The sequence below is a fragment of the Andrena cerasifolii genome, chromosome 2, assembly GCF_050908995.1.
Source record: "Andrena cerasifolii isolate SP2316 chromosome 2, iyAndCera1_principal, whole genome shotgun sequence".
Lineage (NCBI taxonomy): Eukaryota > Metazoa > Arthropoda > Insecta > Hymenoptera > Andrenidae > Andrena > Andrena cerasifolii.
Window position 1 is genome coordinate 19679942 of NC_135119.1, and position 20205 is coordinate 19700146.

At 40.3% G+C, this 20205-nt stretch overlaps 1 protein-coding gene across 1 annotated transcript in view; it reads left to right on the forward strand.

Moving 5' to 3' along the window:
- LOC143378790 (alkaline phosphatase) overlaps nucleotides 1-20205 on the forward strand; it is a 355608-nt gene that overhangs the window by 188065 nt on the left and 147338 nt on the right. The window lies entirely within an intron of this gene.

Consider the following 20205-nt stretch of genomic DNA (forward strand, 5'->3'; position numbering starts at 1 on the left):
ATCAGACTGGCTTATTTTCGGGATCAACTTCGAAGTACGCTTTCAAGAAAGCTGGGCTTCCAAGAACTTGCAGCGAATCCTTAAAATATAACCGCAGAGTTTCAAACTTTAATTCCGACCTAAGTATGTAGGTTAAAATGCATTAAATATTTAAAGAAAACACTAAGAAAATACAGGTTGCACCCCAGTAAACCGTGAAATTACTCGTTTCATTACCTTTTAATTTCGTAATGAAAATGCAGCTTCGGAGTACTAGTAGAAGTGGTCAGCGCATGGTCAGGCAACGAGCATTAGCGGTAAAGCTCAGGACTATCTATGTTTATGTATTCTGTTATATAGCTCGGAGCCACCTCAGGAATCGTGTTACGTTAAATGTTAAAAGTTAACCAATAATTCATGTAACAATTAATTTCTTATGCATTAATTATCATCGATAACTTTAAGCACGTTGAAGTGAGTGTTTCGTGGGGCAATTTCGGTACGAAAACTCAATGGCACAAATTGCTTGGATTCATCAAAATTTAATGAAACGAAAATGCTAGTTAATTTATTTTGGAAAATTTACATTTACCATGTGTTCGTCCTGTTATTGGTTGGAACGTTAGCCACTATAAATTCGAGGTAGGTAGTTCTCTCTGTTTAGTGACATACTGGAAAATAGAATTCCTGTTACTCTAAAATTCTATAGAAATTTGTGTGACAGAGTTTAGTGACTAATAAATCACATAAAATAACCAGTTCACGTTAATTGATTAAACAGGTAGGTTCTGCGTCTATACATTTAATTTTGATTAAATTCAGATCATTAATTCCTACGTATAGAAATATCGTTTATATGAATGCGTACTGTGCACTGCTTCATAATAATTTCTCTTTCTGCCTCCTACACCTCTGAAACATCCAATTCCTCTATTCTTCGCTGCAAAAAAAAAAAACAATTCCACGCATCAAAAATAATTTATATTTGAGAAAGTACATATACCAATTGAACTTCACTTCCAATTGTGAATTTAGTTTATTTTGTGGGAATTGAGATTCAATCCCGTTCAATTGAAAAGAATTGTAAATCCAATTTCTCACAATTACTCGTGCACTCAGTCCAAACAACTGATGCGTTTAAGGGGGGAAGCCACTGTGAAATTTTTTTTTCCCGATTTTTCATGATATTCGGGGTGTGAAAAATATACCTGCACAATTTCAAAGTGGAGCTCGAAAAATTCTGGGAGTTTTTGTATAGGTAGCACAGCGCTCAGAATCGAGTGCACGCATAGGTAACTTACAACGGAAGATCCCGAACCCGAAAATTAAAAAAATTAATATTTTTTTATATCTCTATGCTTAACAGAAGCTATTGCAATATACTTTAAGAAACCGTTCGAATTTTTCAATTCGGAGCAGATGTTGGAAAGTTACACGAGCACCCACTTGGTAAACTTTTTTTGCAGAGCCTAACGTTATCGTATGCTGTGGCCATACTACCGAAATTCTTTTCAATCCGGGAGCATAAAATAATAGTTAAATATATGTATTTTCAGTTGGCAATAAAGATTTTTCGTAGAAAGTTACATTTCAATATAAAAGAAAGTCTTGAAAATAACCTTTATTTTCGACCGTCACACTGTCTTCCCCCCTTAATACATCCCGAACTTGATCCTAAACGAATCGTAATAATAGCCCTAATTAAAACAGCACGTTCTGCATCTGGAGGCTTGCCACGTAATTACGGTATGAACTTTCGAAGAATCTGAAACCCAATCCGCTGGCTAAATGGTCCGATCATCCGATTAATAAAACAGGAGCCAGTTTTGACGAAGTTATGAAACTTCTAGCGTGATGAAATCTTTCATTGAAGTACAGCGAAACAAAAAATGATTGGTTAAAAATTTGGTCAACTGTTCCTTTATAATTCCAAGACCAAAGGATCAAATACACGTGTTTCCAAATTATTTATCTTTTACATATAATATTACTGTTTCATTGTATCATTCTATTAGTACAGTACCTAAGCTGCTCTTCGTAAACGAAAGCTACTGCAGCCACCTGTCGTTAGCCTTTCACTTCAAAATGTCATCGACTTTCTGCCTGTCTCAATAATTCCGTGGCTCACTGTCAGCTGGCAAAGTGTCGCGGAAGTCGTCAAAGAGTCTAATACGCCGCCGCGGCAAGGAAAAAGGCTGTTACCAAGCGATGCAAATGCACGTGACACGTATGACACAGTTCCTGTCCTTTGCCTATCCCTTCGCTTCGCCCCCGTTCTCAACTTATCCGCGTATTTGTCCATCTCGCTCGCTCGTGATGCATGGTTGCGCGGTTCTCCAACTTCGCGGTGGTAAAAATACGATTTGTCAGGGCGACAGTACGGTAAACGTGCAATGAAATCCGAGTTCGTCTGCTGCAGGCGACGCCGCGTTTCTGAGGTTTCTAACGGCGGAATAAATTCCAGTGTCCGTGTTTCGCGCGAGCGATTTCCAGGGACGAACCACGGGCAACGATTGGCCGTATCGACGCGCGAAAGCATAATGATCATCCAATGAGAACTCATAGACGGGACTTCGGAGCTACTCGCAACATTCAATTAAACTTTCGGCGGCGCGTCATCGCGCTCGCCGAAGGATGCATCTCAGCGGGTGTGTGCCGTTCGAGCCACATTTCGCAGAGAAGCCGGGGGTTATCCGCGTCGGAAGCTCCGCGAGACCCGCTTCTGCAAGTATTCCGTGCCAATTTCAATACCGTCGCGGGAAGACAATATCCGCGCACAAATTAAAGGCGAAGAAACGCCGTTCCACAGGGCTGCGGAGATGAAACGAATTTTATTACTTTCCCTCTGTGTTGTATTTGTGAAGCTGCTTTCTCGTAGGACGCGCCGTCACTACGGCCAGGAAAGGTTCGTTAAGGGGAGGAAACGATTATTAGGGAAGCGTGGTGCCCGGCTTAGTTTACCGTGCACCCTCTCTCGAATGAGAATTTCGTAGTGTCCACACTTTTGTGTCAAGTAACTGTGTTAATGACAATTCAATTCTATATGAATGCATAAGTTTGTGGAGTTGGCGTGGTCCCGTGGATTCTGTTTCTCGAGTGCAGCTAAAAGTTCCGATTTCGATAAAACAAAAAATGACGGGGAAATAATGTAGTTATTCTCTTCACTATTGACTAATTTCTTGTTAAATTTATTATATTTTCTGATTTTAAGCTTGCATTTGGTATATTGTAATAGGTTTTCCATAGATAGTAATTTATTTGTGGCTGCACGAAGCGGAACTTCTTACCCCTGTATGGGGCAAGTTGTTATCGCATTGGGGTAAGTTGTTACTAAGATATAAGAGTTGCCTTTTAATGAAATATTTCATTTTCTAATGAAATAAAACAGAATTTTATTAATAATGTTTATTTATGAAGGTTCGGACCAACAAAAATGTATTATCTTTAAAAGAAAACCAAAATGATATAATAACCATAAACATTATCTTTGGTATAAAAACTAAAATCTGCTAATCAGCAATCTGTAATATCGACGTTAAATAATTGAAATAGACCAAAAAATAATGATAGAAAATTTTTTACTTATCTGGACTAATAAGGTCCTTGCTTACAACCACACAATTCGCTGTCGCGGACGCTATTAAATTGGGCGATAGAGTGGCGTGATCAACTCGCACGGAAAAAATAATTTAAAGTACAACGCTCTTTTTATTTTGAAGATAGAGCCGTCGGAACAACTTACCCCCGCAACTTTTAGCCCCGGTCTCCCCCAACCTACTTCTTTGATATTCTAACATTTTAAGATTAAACATGTATTGATGTTTTACGTAATAGTGCGATACTTAAATTGACAAATGGTAGCTGTTAAGATTTTTAGCAATACTACGAAATGTGAAATTAACTGCTTTAATTTCATGAGTGTAAATACGAAGAAATTAACTGCTTTAATTTCATGAGAATAAATACTTCCGATTCGAATTGAACAATTTCATAAATGTTTTCTCTCAGAGTTACCACTTTTCGCAATTTTGAAAAGAATCATGACTTCCTTGGAGAAAAAATAAAGCTTCTATTTTTGGAGTCTTATATAAGACAAGTGCATGGTGGTAATCTCAGGTGGTGGAAAATTTGGAGAGAAATTCTTCACTGCCTTCAACAATGATTTTTACACCGCAGTATTCGGTATTAATATTTAATTTTTTATATGTTGCAGGTAAGAAGCTTTTATAATTGACATCCGAATATCGCTCGCGAAACATCAGAAAACCATGGCTGAAAAAGCACATGCTCCCTCCGACGTGTAAGTAAACTAGACAGTAGCTACTACCATTTACATTCAGTGTACCAGTTTTGAATTTCCATCGCACCTTTATAATACATACTTATATTACTAGCAAACACATAATTACACGTTAGTTAATCGATCTACGATTCTACAAAATTTGCACAGGGAACGATAAAATATACAACCCCAGTGTGATTAATAAATTAATAAATTAATAAATTCGTAAATCGTACATCGGTTAACTAAAGCGTAATTACCTTAGTGCTGTTTTTTTCCCCGAAAGCACTAAACGAATTACACCGCTGGTACTCCATAAACTTAATCGAACGCAGTTAAACGGTCGAAAAGGTAAGTAGTTCGCCAGATGGGCCCAAATGGACCAGCTATCTATCGGGCAGCGTGCTAAAACGCATTTCGCTCGTAAGTACGTACCGCCGCGTACCTCATCCTCCTATCCCCACGTCCCAACGATTTATAATGCTTCGACCCTGTCTCCCGTAGCGGCGTAATTCGCAGAGAGCTCGTACAATTAGGGAAATGAAGACGGATCCGTATCGAATCCAACAGAATCGATGCAGGAAAATTCGGAAGGACCGGGCCTCGCGCGAAGTGCACGCCCGCTGGCGCGGCCGCGCGCCCCAATAGAGGAGTCTCCGCTCTCCCTTAGTTCCGGGCGAATCACATTTCATTACTGGCCGATTCGATTATGCAGATCTGAATTTACCGTTCCTAATTCGCCATTATTCGCGACACAATCCGCGGAACGGCGAATAAAAGCGGCCGAGCATAATTATATTTCTGTTCCCGCGCGCGACTCTCGCTCGTCGACTAATTCGGCCTCCGAATTCACGGTTCAAAGCGGTTACCAACCCCCCGCTCGCTTTTTTTCTTCTCGCCCCTCCGCGGATACTCGTCGAGCACGGTTTAATAGAATTTTACGAGTATACAAAGTTAAGTAGGGTGGAAGTGGAGTTTTATCGATCAGGGAGCAGCATCGGCAGAACCGTTTCCTTGTATTCCACCCGCCCCATCCCTCTCGCGACCATCCCAGAACACCGTTCGTGATCGCGGACGGTGCCGTGCTCCCAGTTTCGGTGTATAATTATTTTTAGAACGAACCGTCGAATCGACGCTGATACGGTGAAAGAAACTTTTATCGCGAGACGCTCCCTCGTTGAGCATAACATTCTTTTGTGGGATGCGCCGCTGAAGAAGATAAAGGCGCGATTTGTTTGCAGACATCTTCTGCGTCTCATCGATGCTTCTGGTATTCGATCGTGAAGCGCTTCGAACAATATTGAAACAAGCGATTCTCTTAACATCCACAGACGATTCGATGGCATTCTCGGGAAGTTTGAGGAAAGAAAGCAGATGGATATTAATCACTTCTGTATGTACGACCTTTCGGAGACTGCGAAGGCTGTTTCTATTTTATACTGACCAGTTTTTGTTTAGAGCTAACTGATCGCGCTAATTCACTCTGATAATACCTTTTCCACTCATCTTATTATTTGCCGAATGCTGATTTATCCCCTGCCGAATGTTACGGTGGAGAATTCAGACGCAGTATGATTCGTTTCACTGGGACTCCCGTTGGAACACGGTAGCTTGGATCCGAAGTAGGGGAGACCGGGGCAAGGTGACGCGGAAAAAGTTTGAAGTCGAATAAAATTTTTCTCTTTCAATAAAAATGTGTGGAAATAGATTTATAATATAATCTGAACATTACTATTGATGAATGACGAATAGCAATACTTGAAATAAACGTAACGTGTATTAAAATTCAACTTGAAAAGAAAATGCCAAAACGACCACTTTATGGGGTAAAGTGAGCTGAAATAAAATACGAGTTTTAATTAAGGATATAGATAATAATTAACCCCTTTTTCTGTTTTTTTTTTTAAACCGTGGTTGTCGAAAACTGTGGCAGATTTTTCGTTTTTTGAGGACAGATTCTGTTCCATCACACCGCGTGGTTTCCCAGCTAGGGATTTTTTTTTGCAGCTCAGTTTACCCCGGTTACTTTGCCCCGAATGTGTACACAGTGGAAAATTAATTATTTAATAATGTTAGGATTAATGTTTTCTCAAACGCGTGTACATGTATGTTTATAAGCTTGTTATAAACACGCAGAAAAAAATTGGAGTTAAAATAACACATTTAAGACTCATTTATCCAAAAAGCTAAATTGAAAAGAAAGCCAATTGGATGTCTCTAAAATTTAATTTTTAATTTTTCAAATGAACTTCCATTTTTCGATATCTGAGTGTGCATAATTATCATTGTGGTATTACACACATTTATTACGTCAGCAAAATTTGTAAGTATCTTCTATTGTTGAAGAATAAATTAAGAAAGCTCATTTTACCCCGAGGTTCACTTTGCCCCGGTCTCCCCTAACACTTTCCCGGGTTGGAATCACAACGTCGCGCTTCCCATCGATTTACGAAGTGGATCCCCGCGTCGTCGTCAAATCTTTATTTTATTATTCACCCGATCCTCATCGAGCGATATTGCAGGGACACTTCTCCAGGTCGATATCAATATTAGACCATCTGGCATTCCATTAAAATTCGCATCATCGAAAGCACTCCCGCCAAGAATCTATTCCATATTTCCGCGTTATCGATGGAAGACGATTCTCGTGTTCGAGCGGGCAACTATGTCGCAGCAGAACGTTGCGCTCATTCCGAACACCGAAAGAATTCCAATTTTTGGCAAATCTCGCTCACCCGTCGCGTTGCCATAACGGTTAATCGTACGCTGTATGTTAAATTCATGCTGTACAACCGTTTAAATTGAATGACGCGGAAGATGTGATCAGAAGCGCTGACTACTGTCGCCGAGAAGTTCAGGGAACGAAGGGATTCGAGGGAAGAGTACTTAAGCTTTCGACGAGATAAAACTTTGATAACTAGGCACAGTTATACGAAAGAATGACAGAGAATTTTCAGCGAATCTAGCTTGCACGGAGCTTAGTTTTACAGGCTGGGGGCTCGAGATTATAATAGGTACAAACCATCTGTTTCATAGATGCTGTTTAAAATTAAGGGGAATCTTATTTTTTTTAAAACAATTATGGTTAAAAAATTGATAGAAAAAAAATTAAGTAAATGTAACGTATGTTAAATTATCCATCATTAAGAGGAAATAATTGTTTCTCATTTTTCGGCGCAAATTGCATTCGAATATCTTTTATAATTCAAAAGTTATACGAAAAAGGCTCGAAATTTTTCAACCCGAGCCGGGAAATTCTGAATAGCTTTTTGCGACGTTAATATGAAAGAGACCATCCCAAATTTGTCGAAGCTCGGGCATCACTGCTGTCCAGCGGTCGCTGGCAGCTCTCCGAACGCCGGGGCGCTGCATGGTTGCAGTGAAATGCGTCCGCGAGGCGCTGTTGCCATTTCACCTGTTCGCGCGAGCGCGGGTTGCAGGATAAAACGCTGACCCTGTATAGTGGAAAAGCGAGCTTAGAGCAAGACTAATAGTTGCATGTATCAACTCGGTCCAAATATCTGTTTCATATAAGATAAGATTTTACGAACTGAAGAATTTTTTTTTTACTTATTTCGTTAATTTCTCGGGAGGGACCAGTCCGCATTTGGGGGGGGGGGGGGCACCCGGGTCCTAGAAGTGAAGCGTCCAAGATGTCGACGCGACAGAAGCACGATCAAGCATGACAACGAATAGATACCAGCTTCGCGTAAAAAAGACGGAATGCACATGTTTTTCCCCTATTAACTCCCTGCCCCCTCCCCCATTTCGCGCTCGTTCGTCCTTTTTATAATACCTCACTGGTTTACGATCGTGCAGGCATCGTGCGCATAAATATTTTACAAGTATGTAAGTTTTTTATCGCCTCACTCGATACTTCCCCCACTATTTTGCATATTACACGACCAAGTAGTTCGTTATTAAGTTTCCTCGGGGCGACGGAGCACATTTTTATGGGTCCTCGAGATCTTAATAATGTCTCCCTTCTTCAGACCCTTTATCGAGCCTTTAATTCCCCTCAGAATCTTATCTGGGGATTTCGCGTTTAGAAGAAACGAGTTAGTACGATATTAATTACCCTCACACCGACTTTCATGAATTCCATCGAAAGCCCGTTGTAATTTCCATGGAACCAGCTCGATTACTCGCAGTGGCTAATCGAGACTTTTTTCAATATACCTGCCTACAGGTACTTCGCGCGATATACTGCTGGACACTTTCGTGCTGATCGGCCGCGCGAAAAGTATCGTAAAGTTAAACGAAATTCATGTAAAGCAGGTACTGTCTCATCTGATACATAGATGGCATTGTTTTAAATTATCAATTACTAAGTAGCTTTACTACTCGGCTTCACTCGAAACTTAAATTCTGATTTTATAAAAGAAAAAACTTTTTTTAATTTTTTTTCGCGAAAATGGTCACATTCGTCTGGATTAGCCAGGCGTAATGAGCTGAGGTACATTTCGTGACCCCAGAGTTTACCGTTCGAAAGTTTTTAGGCGACAGACAAACACATAAAATACACTTTCTGCTTTATAGTATAAGATTAGTTAGAAGAAGATGGCGGATTATTTCAATTTTAAGAATTAGTAAACAACTGACAAACTTTCTCGTCAGAACAAAAATGTGTCGCAATAAATTAGCCCTCGTTATAAGTTTTCTAAAGTTCTACGTAAATTTCGTGTAGGTATTCAAATTGTTTTTTCTGTCTTATCCCCTTCTTACATGATTTGTAAGAAAATTGTATATGCCTTTTCTTGAGCATATATATGTCAATCAATGTATACATAATCATATACTCGGGAAAAAATACTGTCGCGCAGTATACTGTGTAATCAGTTAAAGCTTTCCCACCCCTCGTTGTGACGGTCGAATGGACGTGTAGTATCAATTATTTCTCCGATTATAAAAATATCCAGTGTACTCTGTCGAAGATAACGAGGAAATTGTTTGCTTTCCATCGGGACTGCAACGTTTCATTTCGAAATAGCAGCGATAACCATTGCGCTGGCTCGGTGTCGCATCGCAGGTGTATCCTTTCGTTCCATCTATTCTGTTTCAATTTGCCCGGCGTTAATGTCGTTGCACTTATATTGCTGATACTGGGACGGAACTGACGTTAACTGGAATAGCTCGGGCGCACGCGTTATCTCGTCTGGTTGATTCGGCGAACGGAAGCCCAACAGCACGAATACGAGACTTCTCTCTGGCGTGGATCAAAACTCGCTATTTGAATCCAGCGGGGCTACAGGGCCAAGGAAATGCGATACACGCTCTCCGGGCTCCTCTGCTGGGAGTTCGAGCCTGGCGAAAGCCAGTTCGTGACTTTCAGATAGGAAAGCGCGACTCGTTCATAGAGCTGAAGGAGTGTTTGGAGTAATGCACACATCTACGTCGCGTCAAGTGGGACGGCAATGTATATGCACGCGTAATTCGCACCCCTATGCACACTCGTTACACCTTTTCCGGTAGGTTACTGCCGAGGACGAATCTTAATTTGCCGCAGACATCTCTTTGTCTAAATGAACACAGATTTGTCTCGAAAGATCGGTGACGAATCGTCACCCAGTTCGAGACAATACTGTACTTTATTTGTAAGGGAGTAGATAATACGATGCTCCTTCGTCGACAATTCTGCTCTGCAATTAAATTCGTGCACACCTCAGAATACTCTTATTCTAATCCTGTGACCTAAAATCCTTATTTTCTTCAAGAAGTGGTAATTATACGTAACGTATCTATGTAGTTTTATATCTAAGCGTGGGTGGGTCCAAATGGACCCCATGTCCACTACTCGAGGGTTAAGTACTGCTGAACGTCGACTGCGAGGTTATAAATGGCAAGGGTAGCAGCACAACACTGCGAATTAACGGGCTGTTCCGGTCTAGAGCCCATAAAAATAGGCGATCTTTAAGAATTAATTAAAGGAAAACTACTGCATATAATTTTATGGAACTTTTTGCATTGTATTAAGGATGTCTGAAACTATAGAAATATATTTTTTGTTTTATAATTAATCATTGCAGACGGCACTGGGGAGTCGTTAAATTCGAGGCATAAAAAAATTCATCCAAATCGGTGGAACCTGTAGCAGTTAAACAATTGATCTGAAATAAAAAACAATGCCAGGTTATTAAAGGGCATGAAAATTACTCGTGGACTGGATTAGAACAAATTACAAAAATTACATTTTTTGAGAAAATAACGACACTTGAAGTTTGAAATCACTCTTTCCCTATACTTTTCGTCCTTTCAACGCCTTTAAAAATGATAAATTTTTCAATTTTTTTTAATTTTTACTGGCCTATCCACGAGCTAGAAGTATATTTTTCAAAATAAAAAAGTTTCAGTCGAATCAGATAATAACTTTTGGAGATACAGGTTCCACGGTTTTTGAGAACACTGTTTCCAGAAAAACGCGTTTAAAGTTTCACGCGAGTGCCTTGCGTTACCCATGCATTTGCCGCTACTCAAATGCCTATAACTTCGGGAATTTTACAAATTTCAAAAAATCCTTTTACACACGTATTCCTAAAAGGTTGAAAATTCGAAAAACGTAAAAAAAAATCGATTTTCAAACCGGAACCTCCCCTTAACAGTTAAATTGAAGCGGGTGGAAGTAGCAAGTGTTTGTTTCGCATGCTTCATTTGCATTCGAATTATTTACCTAATGTGAATGATCATAACTCAGCTTGCAGTGAAAAATTCGAGGCGGCGTATGCAACTGAATTGCGTGCACGCGCGACAACCGGGCTGAAGTTATGAATTATGAACATAAACTAAGTGAGGGGATTGATCAGGCGATAACAGACTCTCCGTTAGTAATGCACCAACTTCGCCACTTCCCTATTCGCGAAACAATCACTCTTCCATATAAAGTAGAATTTCGCACGCCGCCAGTCCAGTTACGTCGTCAACATAAATTACGGGCGCCCGACCCCGTGAAATGCAACAATACACGGGGAGCGGGAGCATACGTTCCGTTTGACGCTTGAATATAAATAATGTTTGCCCGGCATCCGTGGATGCGGGCCAAAAGGAAGCGAGCAAACGGGACCGCGGGTATTTTTCAAACGGCGAGTCGTCCGCAGCTTCGCGGCTCATATCTTCTTCATGCGTCCATTCGCAAACATATATGTACATCCGTAATGACGTGGGCCCCGTGCAACCTGTAAACATACATATGCAAATAGAGATTGTTCATACGGGTCTTGTTTCATATGGATAAAACGTTGGGCGCGTAGATTGGCCAGCGTCTCGTTTGTTTGCTATGAAAACTTGTCCATCGCGAGAAGCAGGTGCTCTTGGGTTGGGAAAGGGGGCAACGGGAGCGGGTGCGACGCGAACCGATCGCGGGCAAAGCGACGGAGGAACGAGCGAGAAGTTTCTGCGAAACCCCGTTTCCAGTTCTGCCTCCGTGAGGGGCGAGATACGGGGGAGGGTTTATTAAAGCTGTGGCAAGAACCTGGACGTGCGATATTTAAGAAAGGACCAACCCACATTTTTTGCGAAATTGAGTTAGTAGGAGTAATGTTTTCTAATAGGCTGTACTAGTCATAGAAAATAGGAGAAATTACTTTTTTTCAATGTGGGTCAGTCCGTCATTGCTCTCAATGCCTCATTTATGGAAGAAAAATTGGAGCTTAAGACTTCGAGAGAAGGACATGTGGAGTGAAGTGTAGAACAAGGGCTTTGGGTAGGTACCACAAAAGTGTATGATGTTTGGTTTGAGAAGAATGTTTTTCCTGATCAAGGTGGAAGTGTCTGCAAACTGTTTGTGAAATTTTGGAGGACAGTTTTGGCTTTGCACAGGAGATATGCAATTTTTTTTGTTAGGGTAACTCGGGGTAATATGCCACCGCAGGCAATATGCCACTTCTATTTTTCAAATGAAACTTCAGATATGCTTTACTTTCAAATTTTCCAATAAAATCACGCGACATTGGATATGTATTCCATTTAGTTCTTCTGAAGCTTTTACATCCACCTTAAAAATGCACCAAAACAAATTTGAGAAAGTAAGTGATCTTGAAATGATAGAAATCGTAAAGGTTCCCGAGAACTTACATCCAATCGGAGTATTTATCGATTCAAACCAAATACATCGCTTTCCCCTTTCGCACTCTCCCCCATTATCGAATGCAACGATATTTCTCTCGATCGAAGTTAATGGATTATCCCGCACACCTATCGCAAGCTGTCATGTTCATTGTTAATGGGTCATATAAATATTGGAAGGCCACAATTAGCGTGCAATCATTTGATTAGCGAGATCGCTGACGTTGGCTAAAGACTAATTTAATATTCAATTAATTTGTCATCTGTTGTGGAATCCATTCGCCGAGCAAATAGTGGAAAGAAGGAAATTGAAATGTCATCGAATGCTCGTAAAGTATGGGGAATGTCGAAACTAAGTGGTTGCGTATGTCCAGATTGAAACTGCCCGCGCAGTTAATTATGAGCCAATCCTGCAGACGTTAATAATGTTTATCGAACAAAAGTGCCTCAGTTCTACGGGGCGCACACACGATGTTGATCAATGGCAACGTTGAAGCCACATGAAACAAGTAAAAGGCCTCACGGACGCTGAGTTTAATGAAATTTCATCTATTGTACGACCATGAAACCACTGACGTGCCTTTGTACCCAGTTATGACAAATAGATTATGAATCTTGCACCGTCAAAGCTTTAGAACGTACATTCCCCTTGCAAATAAAGTAGTTATTGTTCAATTCATTCAGTTACATGGAAAATGGGAAGATAAACAGTTTTCCAAGCAATATTTGACAGACTTGATTAAAATCTAAATACGTAACGAGAAACTGACTGCCAAAACGAAGTGCATTATTTTCTTGGCCTCCGATCATTTTGATTTTTGGATATGTTATAGAGGACCGAAAAATAAGAAATACGTGTTTTTTTATTTCCCCCCGTTTTCATATTTGAGGGGTGAAAGCTGCGTTCAAAGTTAGGGTTGAAAAATCATTTTTGTGGATTTTTGAAAATCTGGTGAGTCAGTCATATTTCGCATTCAAAGACACAAAATTCGTCCATTTACACTATTCCCCTATCTATAATAGTTCTCGAGATATTCCACAAAAATGATTTTTCACCCCTAACTTTGAACGCAGTTTTCACCCCCCAAATATGAAAACGGGGAAAAATAAAAAAACACGTATTTCTTATTTTTCGGTGCTCTATAACATATCCAAAAATCAAAATGATCGGAGGCGGACACCTAAAATACTCTCCTTGTAAGAAGAATCAATAACAGGGCGAAGTAAAAGAAACTAATTTTTGGGAATATTGTAGCATAACTTTTTCATCTTCAGGACACTGAAATGAATATACCTACACGACGACTGTTCGTTCCATTGATTAATGAGTGCGTCCACGAAATAGCGTGACGGAGTTATATCCTTCCTTCCTCCGAAACGTAGGTGTGATTGTAAATTAGACGAAGGAAGAAGTTTCTATCGGCTCTGTTTGCCACGAAATCCCGGGGTCCATTTATTACAGACTTCTCTGATTATAAAGCACAACGTAAAACGTTATTACAGCGGATATTTTATTATCCACCGTTACAAACACTGCTCCCCAGCCAAAATCTCGCGTGCATCAATATCATCCCCATTCCAGCTCCCATTCGCAGTTAGTCCAACGAGCGCCGTCACCAATGTTTGCCTGGCTGATTGATCTTTGTTTTTTCCAATGGGTATTCTCAGATGTCTCATGAATCCATTCCAACTAGTCCAAGATTCTTATTAAACAAATATTCCCCGACCTTTCCTACAGCCTTCGAAGCACAGTTACCATAAACGCCACATTCTGCCAGTTATCTGTGTCTAAAAATCATTTACTTATAAGGAAAATTCGACAGTTTGAAAAATCTGAAAGTTCTGATACTTTGCTGAAATGTACCCTTAATGGTCTCAATGGCGTACCTATTTTTTGTCTCGGCAATTATAAGGGTCTATGGGTGGAAACCCTCCCTCAAAGAAATTATGAGAAAGAATTGTGTATAGCATGGTGCTAAAGCATTTATAAAAAAATTTATTGTAGGGGTGAGTTATGAAAAAAAAATTCTGCGATGTTGTCAGTCATTGAGAGCCATAAAACTTTGTATTTAACTTTTTTTCTGTGTCTTTAGATATGCACGATAATATAAAGACTCAATTTCTTTGAGGGGGTGCTTCCACCCCTAGATCAGCTTCATTGCTGGAACAGGAAATACCTACGCCATTGGGTTCATCTGAACTACATTTCTAGAAAGTATTAGATTTTTTGACTTTTCGAGTTGCCAAACTTCCCTTGTTAGTTCAGACATACTGTGGCCGTAAATCCACACTTCCCTGATCCCTCCTAGTATATATGAGAAAATACTGCAAGCCCTTCCCTAAATTCTACTCCTTCTCTTATTCCAAAAATCCCTTGAAAACGCAGTTTACCACAATTCCGAAGCAGAATTGTGTACAACTCCAAAACTCTGCTTGCTTCAACAAAATATTCGTCTATGAATAAAGTCCTTATAAACTATTTCCGGTGCTAACATTCTTCGTAATCCATCGGTTACAAATTGTATTTTTCAGTAGTCAATCAGCCAGCAGGAGTCGAACTAAAGTAGAACTTCGTATAGTGGAACACTCACTTTCTTCGTGGCGATAATTCTATCGTTTCAGAAGGAATAATACAAGTAACAACACCAGAAATGAAAAACAATCTAAATTATTGCTAATTTTGTAGTGCTCTCGCCATTTTCTGAATTTTTTCCTGCTGCGTTCCAAAACCTATGATTAACGCGTAGATCAGCGTTGCCCCGATGGGCGGTCCGAGAGCACGAGCATCCATCGCGTGGAAGGGGGCGCTCGAAACCAATGAAGTTGCGGGCATGTAACGGATGGGTTACATGCTGATTTCATGTCGATTAAATTGATTTGATTTGTGGTTATAGGCTGACTTCAAGTCGTTTGGATTTGTGATTATGTGATATATTTATTGATGACTGGCTAATTTTTTAAACCCCTAGGGGTTTTCTTTTTCTTCATAATTTTGTATTGGCATCCAAACTACGTATGCCTGCAAAGTTTCAAGTCTATTGGATAGTTGGAAGTGGGTTAAAATTGAGTTTCTAGATTTGAACTAAACAAACATACATACATACAAGCAAACAAACAAACAGAGGATTGAAGCTGAATAAAAATCGTTTAATAAGAAACTTTTTGTTAAACAGAGGTGTAAGTGGAACTGTTCAAGTCTATTCCGTCCAATTGAATAATATTATTGTTTAATCATTAGTCAATTCCTGTTTATTTTCCCAATTCCTAAAATGTGGAACACTGGGGCTCCAAGAGTCCCAGTTATATAAGCCTACGGATACGAGTCTACACGCACACTACTAGAGTTTTCCCCATCCATTGCATGCCCGCAACTTCATTGGTTTCGAGCGCCCCCTTCCACGCGAGCTTTGGAAAACACGATGGATGCTCGTGCTCTGGGACCGCCCACCGGGGCAACGCTGAGCCGTAGATTGTCAATTTCATATTAAAATAACGCGAATAGTATTAATTTTGATCGTCACAGAAGGCTGGAGGCATACCCTCCGTATCTGTTTCGATAGTAATAGACATGTTCTGTTCGGATAATACAACATTCGAATGACAGAACATTCGGATAGTCGAGCGATTGGATCATGGAGACTCTACTGTTTCCCTAGAATATTAATGCATCGTGGATGGTCGAGACACCATGGTAAGGCTCAAGCCAGCATCCATTCGCAACTTTGTGCCTCGTCGCGCGGTTATTGAGTCGGTGGCACTTACATACAGGGCTTTTCGAAGTGTAAGTAGGTATATACCTCCTACTTTGTCCCCCTTGGATGGAACGATGCCCGATGAAGAGGCAGAAGTACCTGGTTTCGAGATCCTTTGACAGAACAACCCAGCCATCCGCGTAGTCTCGAGTACTTCAACTTTGAGCGCGCGCTTGTCCTGTGGCCGCGGTGGCGGGATTTCGACTTGTTACCGATTCAGCGGATGAATTATTTACTTGAAAATTCCGTTCGATCGCTATGCACTGATTTGTTCAAATGTTTCTGAGAGCAACTTCGTCGAGTACTCGATGGTTTGTTCGCTAGAGCTTAAGCGCGGTAGGTACTTAGTTGCTCATCTGAGCGAATTGTTTTGTTGCAATGAGCACGACGATGTCGACGAACCAATACCAGGAGTTATCGGAGCTGTGTTGGAGTGAAATTTTAGACTTGCAATAGGGCAGCAGGTAATATAGATTCGCTGACGTGTACTTTCTATCAGAAATCGTGCCAGCATCAAGCTGTTCGTGCGAGGCATCGGAAAGTTGTACTGCTTAAGCAGTAGGGCCAGGAAGCACATTGGAGGCGGTTTAAATTACAATGGCGATGTTAATCCGACTTCCTTGATGCTTTCCTGCTTGGTAGTTCCTCTTGGCATAATATAAACAATTCTCGGGTCGTGATGCACACTCACTGATACTATAATGCGCAATGAAATAGACGTAGAATTATGTGACAGGCAGGGATGGTCGCAGGAAGTAAGGAATAATAATTTTTAATTGTTCCCATGAAGTACAAATTCAGATCCAATGTATTCTTCGGCTGATTAGCTCCCTTCTCGATTTCTTATCTACATGTTCAATAAATTTGACACTACCGAGAAGTTGATACAAGTCATAGTACAAGTAAAACAGCCCTTATACTTGGGAGAGGTGGTCAGATGTCATGACTTCAGCTTTCAACCCGATTTTCAGTAAATATTGTCTTAAAGCAATTATCGACCAGTTTTTCTGAATTAGCACAAAGTTATGAACATATTCCGTTTATTCTGATAAAATAAATAATAGTAGTAGGTACATATTAGTTTTAATAGCCATTTTGCGTTAGGTGGACCGACAGTCCCGGACTTACCCTAAACTTTCCCAAACATTTATTAAAACTTCAGTATTTATTTATTTATTATAATGAAGGAAACGTAAGAGTTACTCCATAAGGAGGAAGAACAAGCAGATCGAAGTATTTACTTTTTGGCTGCAAATCAGATCGAAGCTTCTAACAACATTATTCTAGGCTCCCGAAAGAAAACCTGCAACGCAAAGTGTTGCGATAATGCAAACATTACCACGGTAACGTGACAGCAAACACGAATTGCCAATATATTAATTAAAAAGCTGAAGTGATCATCTATCCCCGCTGATCAAACTATCCCACCTTTCCCCTACCTACAAATAAAACAAAGCAGCCCTTATATAAACATGTCTTTGCCAGTTTAAACAGTAGTGTTTCGCGCAAGGTTTCGTTAAAACACCAGGATTATCCTCGTACTCTTTGTCCATTGACTTGCCTCAGTCACTACGTAGCTGCAAGCCAGGCATCGTAGCCCGTAGAACGAAACCCTTTAACCGTGTCTCAAACGAGCCGTAACTCTATCATGCTCCGTTTGCTTCGAGGATCCACTTAACCCCAAGAAGACGGGAATGAAGTGAATGGAATCGAATTGTCATTGCACGGTCAAACAGACGTCTGCATCCCTCGCTCGCTCGAAGGGCTTCGTTCCCTTTGACGCGAAAGTAGTTCAAGAACTGTCCAGATCAAACTTCTGGTGAACCGAGCCCTCCGAACATCGGCGAGCTACTTGCCGATGATTGGACGGACATTCGCGTACGATTACATCGAACTCAACGTACAATTTAAAATCATCAGACAATGCAGTAATCCATACCTTGATAACCTGCGTAACTGGGATATTATGTACACTGCGTTCCACATTAGAGCGTACTCGTTTCGCGCAGGGATACACTGTTGATTGGTAGTGAACCGGCAGGGAAAGTGCTGCGACCAATCGCGAAAGTGCTGCGACCAATCGCGTGTGTCAGATCCGCGGGAGTTGCGCAGATCGCTCGCAAATCGGTAGGGGCGTTGGTACGCTCTTATATGAAACGCAGTGTAGTGCACGAGCAAGAGAATTCGCCTGAATGAAAAATTAACGTGGCAGGATATTAATACACAATTTGTGTGGATATGTTCTATATGCGAACAATCGGAAAATAGGGGATTAAACATCGGCTCGTGGATTGGTATCAATCAATATGGTAATCAGCACTCGGCTGATAAGGGACGGTGTGCATATATTGGTTATTATTATAGGTTTATTGATTTACCTTCCTTACCCTGCCCTGTATGTAGTGATATCGATAACAACGTGACATAGCAACATACCGGGCGTTTACTAATTTTATGAGAAGGAATTCATCAAAGATGCTCAATTATTGGCATTTTTAAATGAGATTTCATGCTATGAAGATGATATTATCGCTTTATTGAAAGCAGTGGTCTATGTTTCGCCCAAAGTCCTGAATTAAAGATCTCAATCAATGTTTTGCTCTGTTACATTGAGCGCTATTGAATTTTTCACCCAGTGATTTTTTAATTGATACAGTTTTTGAGGATGTGCCTATCGCAGAGAGGTGCAATTCCAATTGTACAGCTTGAAAAGGATGTTTGAAAGAGAACTTCGAATGTTAAGAATGTACTCGTGGAAGTTCCTTGAACAAGTTAGTGAAAAATTCTCCACCCTTTTGGCTGAACTAAGCAGATAACAATATATCTTATATTTTCCTAATATAGAGACATTCAAAAATTATTCTGGTTCTCTGTGTAACATTTAAAATTTCAATCCTAGGGGAACAATGAATGCTGGCACTGTGGCTCGCCATTAAATAAAATCAACTTTATCCAATTTCCAGAAATATGACACATTTTATCCACCCAAGTGTTGCAGGTGCATAAAAAGTTGAGATCAGCCCTGTGGGCATGCGCATCTACATATCATACGTTATGCAGTTTTGCAAGTTAATAGCTGCAATTAGACTCCAAAGTCAATTTACACAGAATTAAGTTAACTGGGCTTGCACCATTATGCCGGAGCCCTCCAATTACGCATTTTAGAGAACCAGGAGCATTTGGAGGAATTACATTACTTCTGCATCTCGTTCCACTGCCAGCGATAAAAACGACGGCCGATGTAACTGTTGGAGATTAATTCACTAAGCATGCTGGAACAGAAAGCTGTCGAAGATATCATTGACAACGATTCACGAACACTTAACACTTAAAACCTTAATATCACGTATTACAGTACTGGAAATATTTATTGCATCACTCTCAAAACGTAGTACGCACAATTTTTATAACAATACACATTTTCTGAGTAGATAAACATTGCAATAATATATTATGTTCCTGATACTAATAATAATAGAGGTATATGTGATAACATGTTTCATCGAATGACGCAATAAATATTTCCAGTACTGCCTATGTACTCTAATATTGCTAATGAATAAAGAATTTTAATTTTACAATACTTACCTACTAATTTATAATCGATCTCGAGATCTTAGGTGATCCGCAAATGGTGGATGTACAATTGGAGGATCAATTAAGACGTTCATCCCCCGTAATTGCGCAGGCTGAATGTACCACGACAGAATTTTTATTTTCTCGTTCCCTCTCTTCGTGCTAGTGAAAAATTTAATTTTTATTGCGGCCTAGCCGGAGGGATGTTCATCTTTGTACAGTGAAAACTGTTGTTTATGACGGAACGTAAGCGACCACCAACACCGAAGTGGAACTACCTGCGATGGAATAATAAAAAAATATCGCGGCGCATTATTTTCGCTGGATAAAGTCACGATTTCTTTTTAAGACCTCTCGTAAAGCGACTTCTAATTTGTTTAAGGGGAATGAACTCCTTCCGCTGCTACTTGGCAGAAGGTTGTTTATCGTCTTCATTAAACGTTGTGAACAGCTGCAAATGAAACAGTGCGCGCATTTCGTTATCTGCCCCTTATATTGGTGGCATAAATTCTTATTCAAACTCGTGCAACGAAAATTCATGGCCCTTGCTAAGTGGAA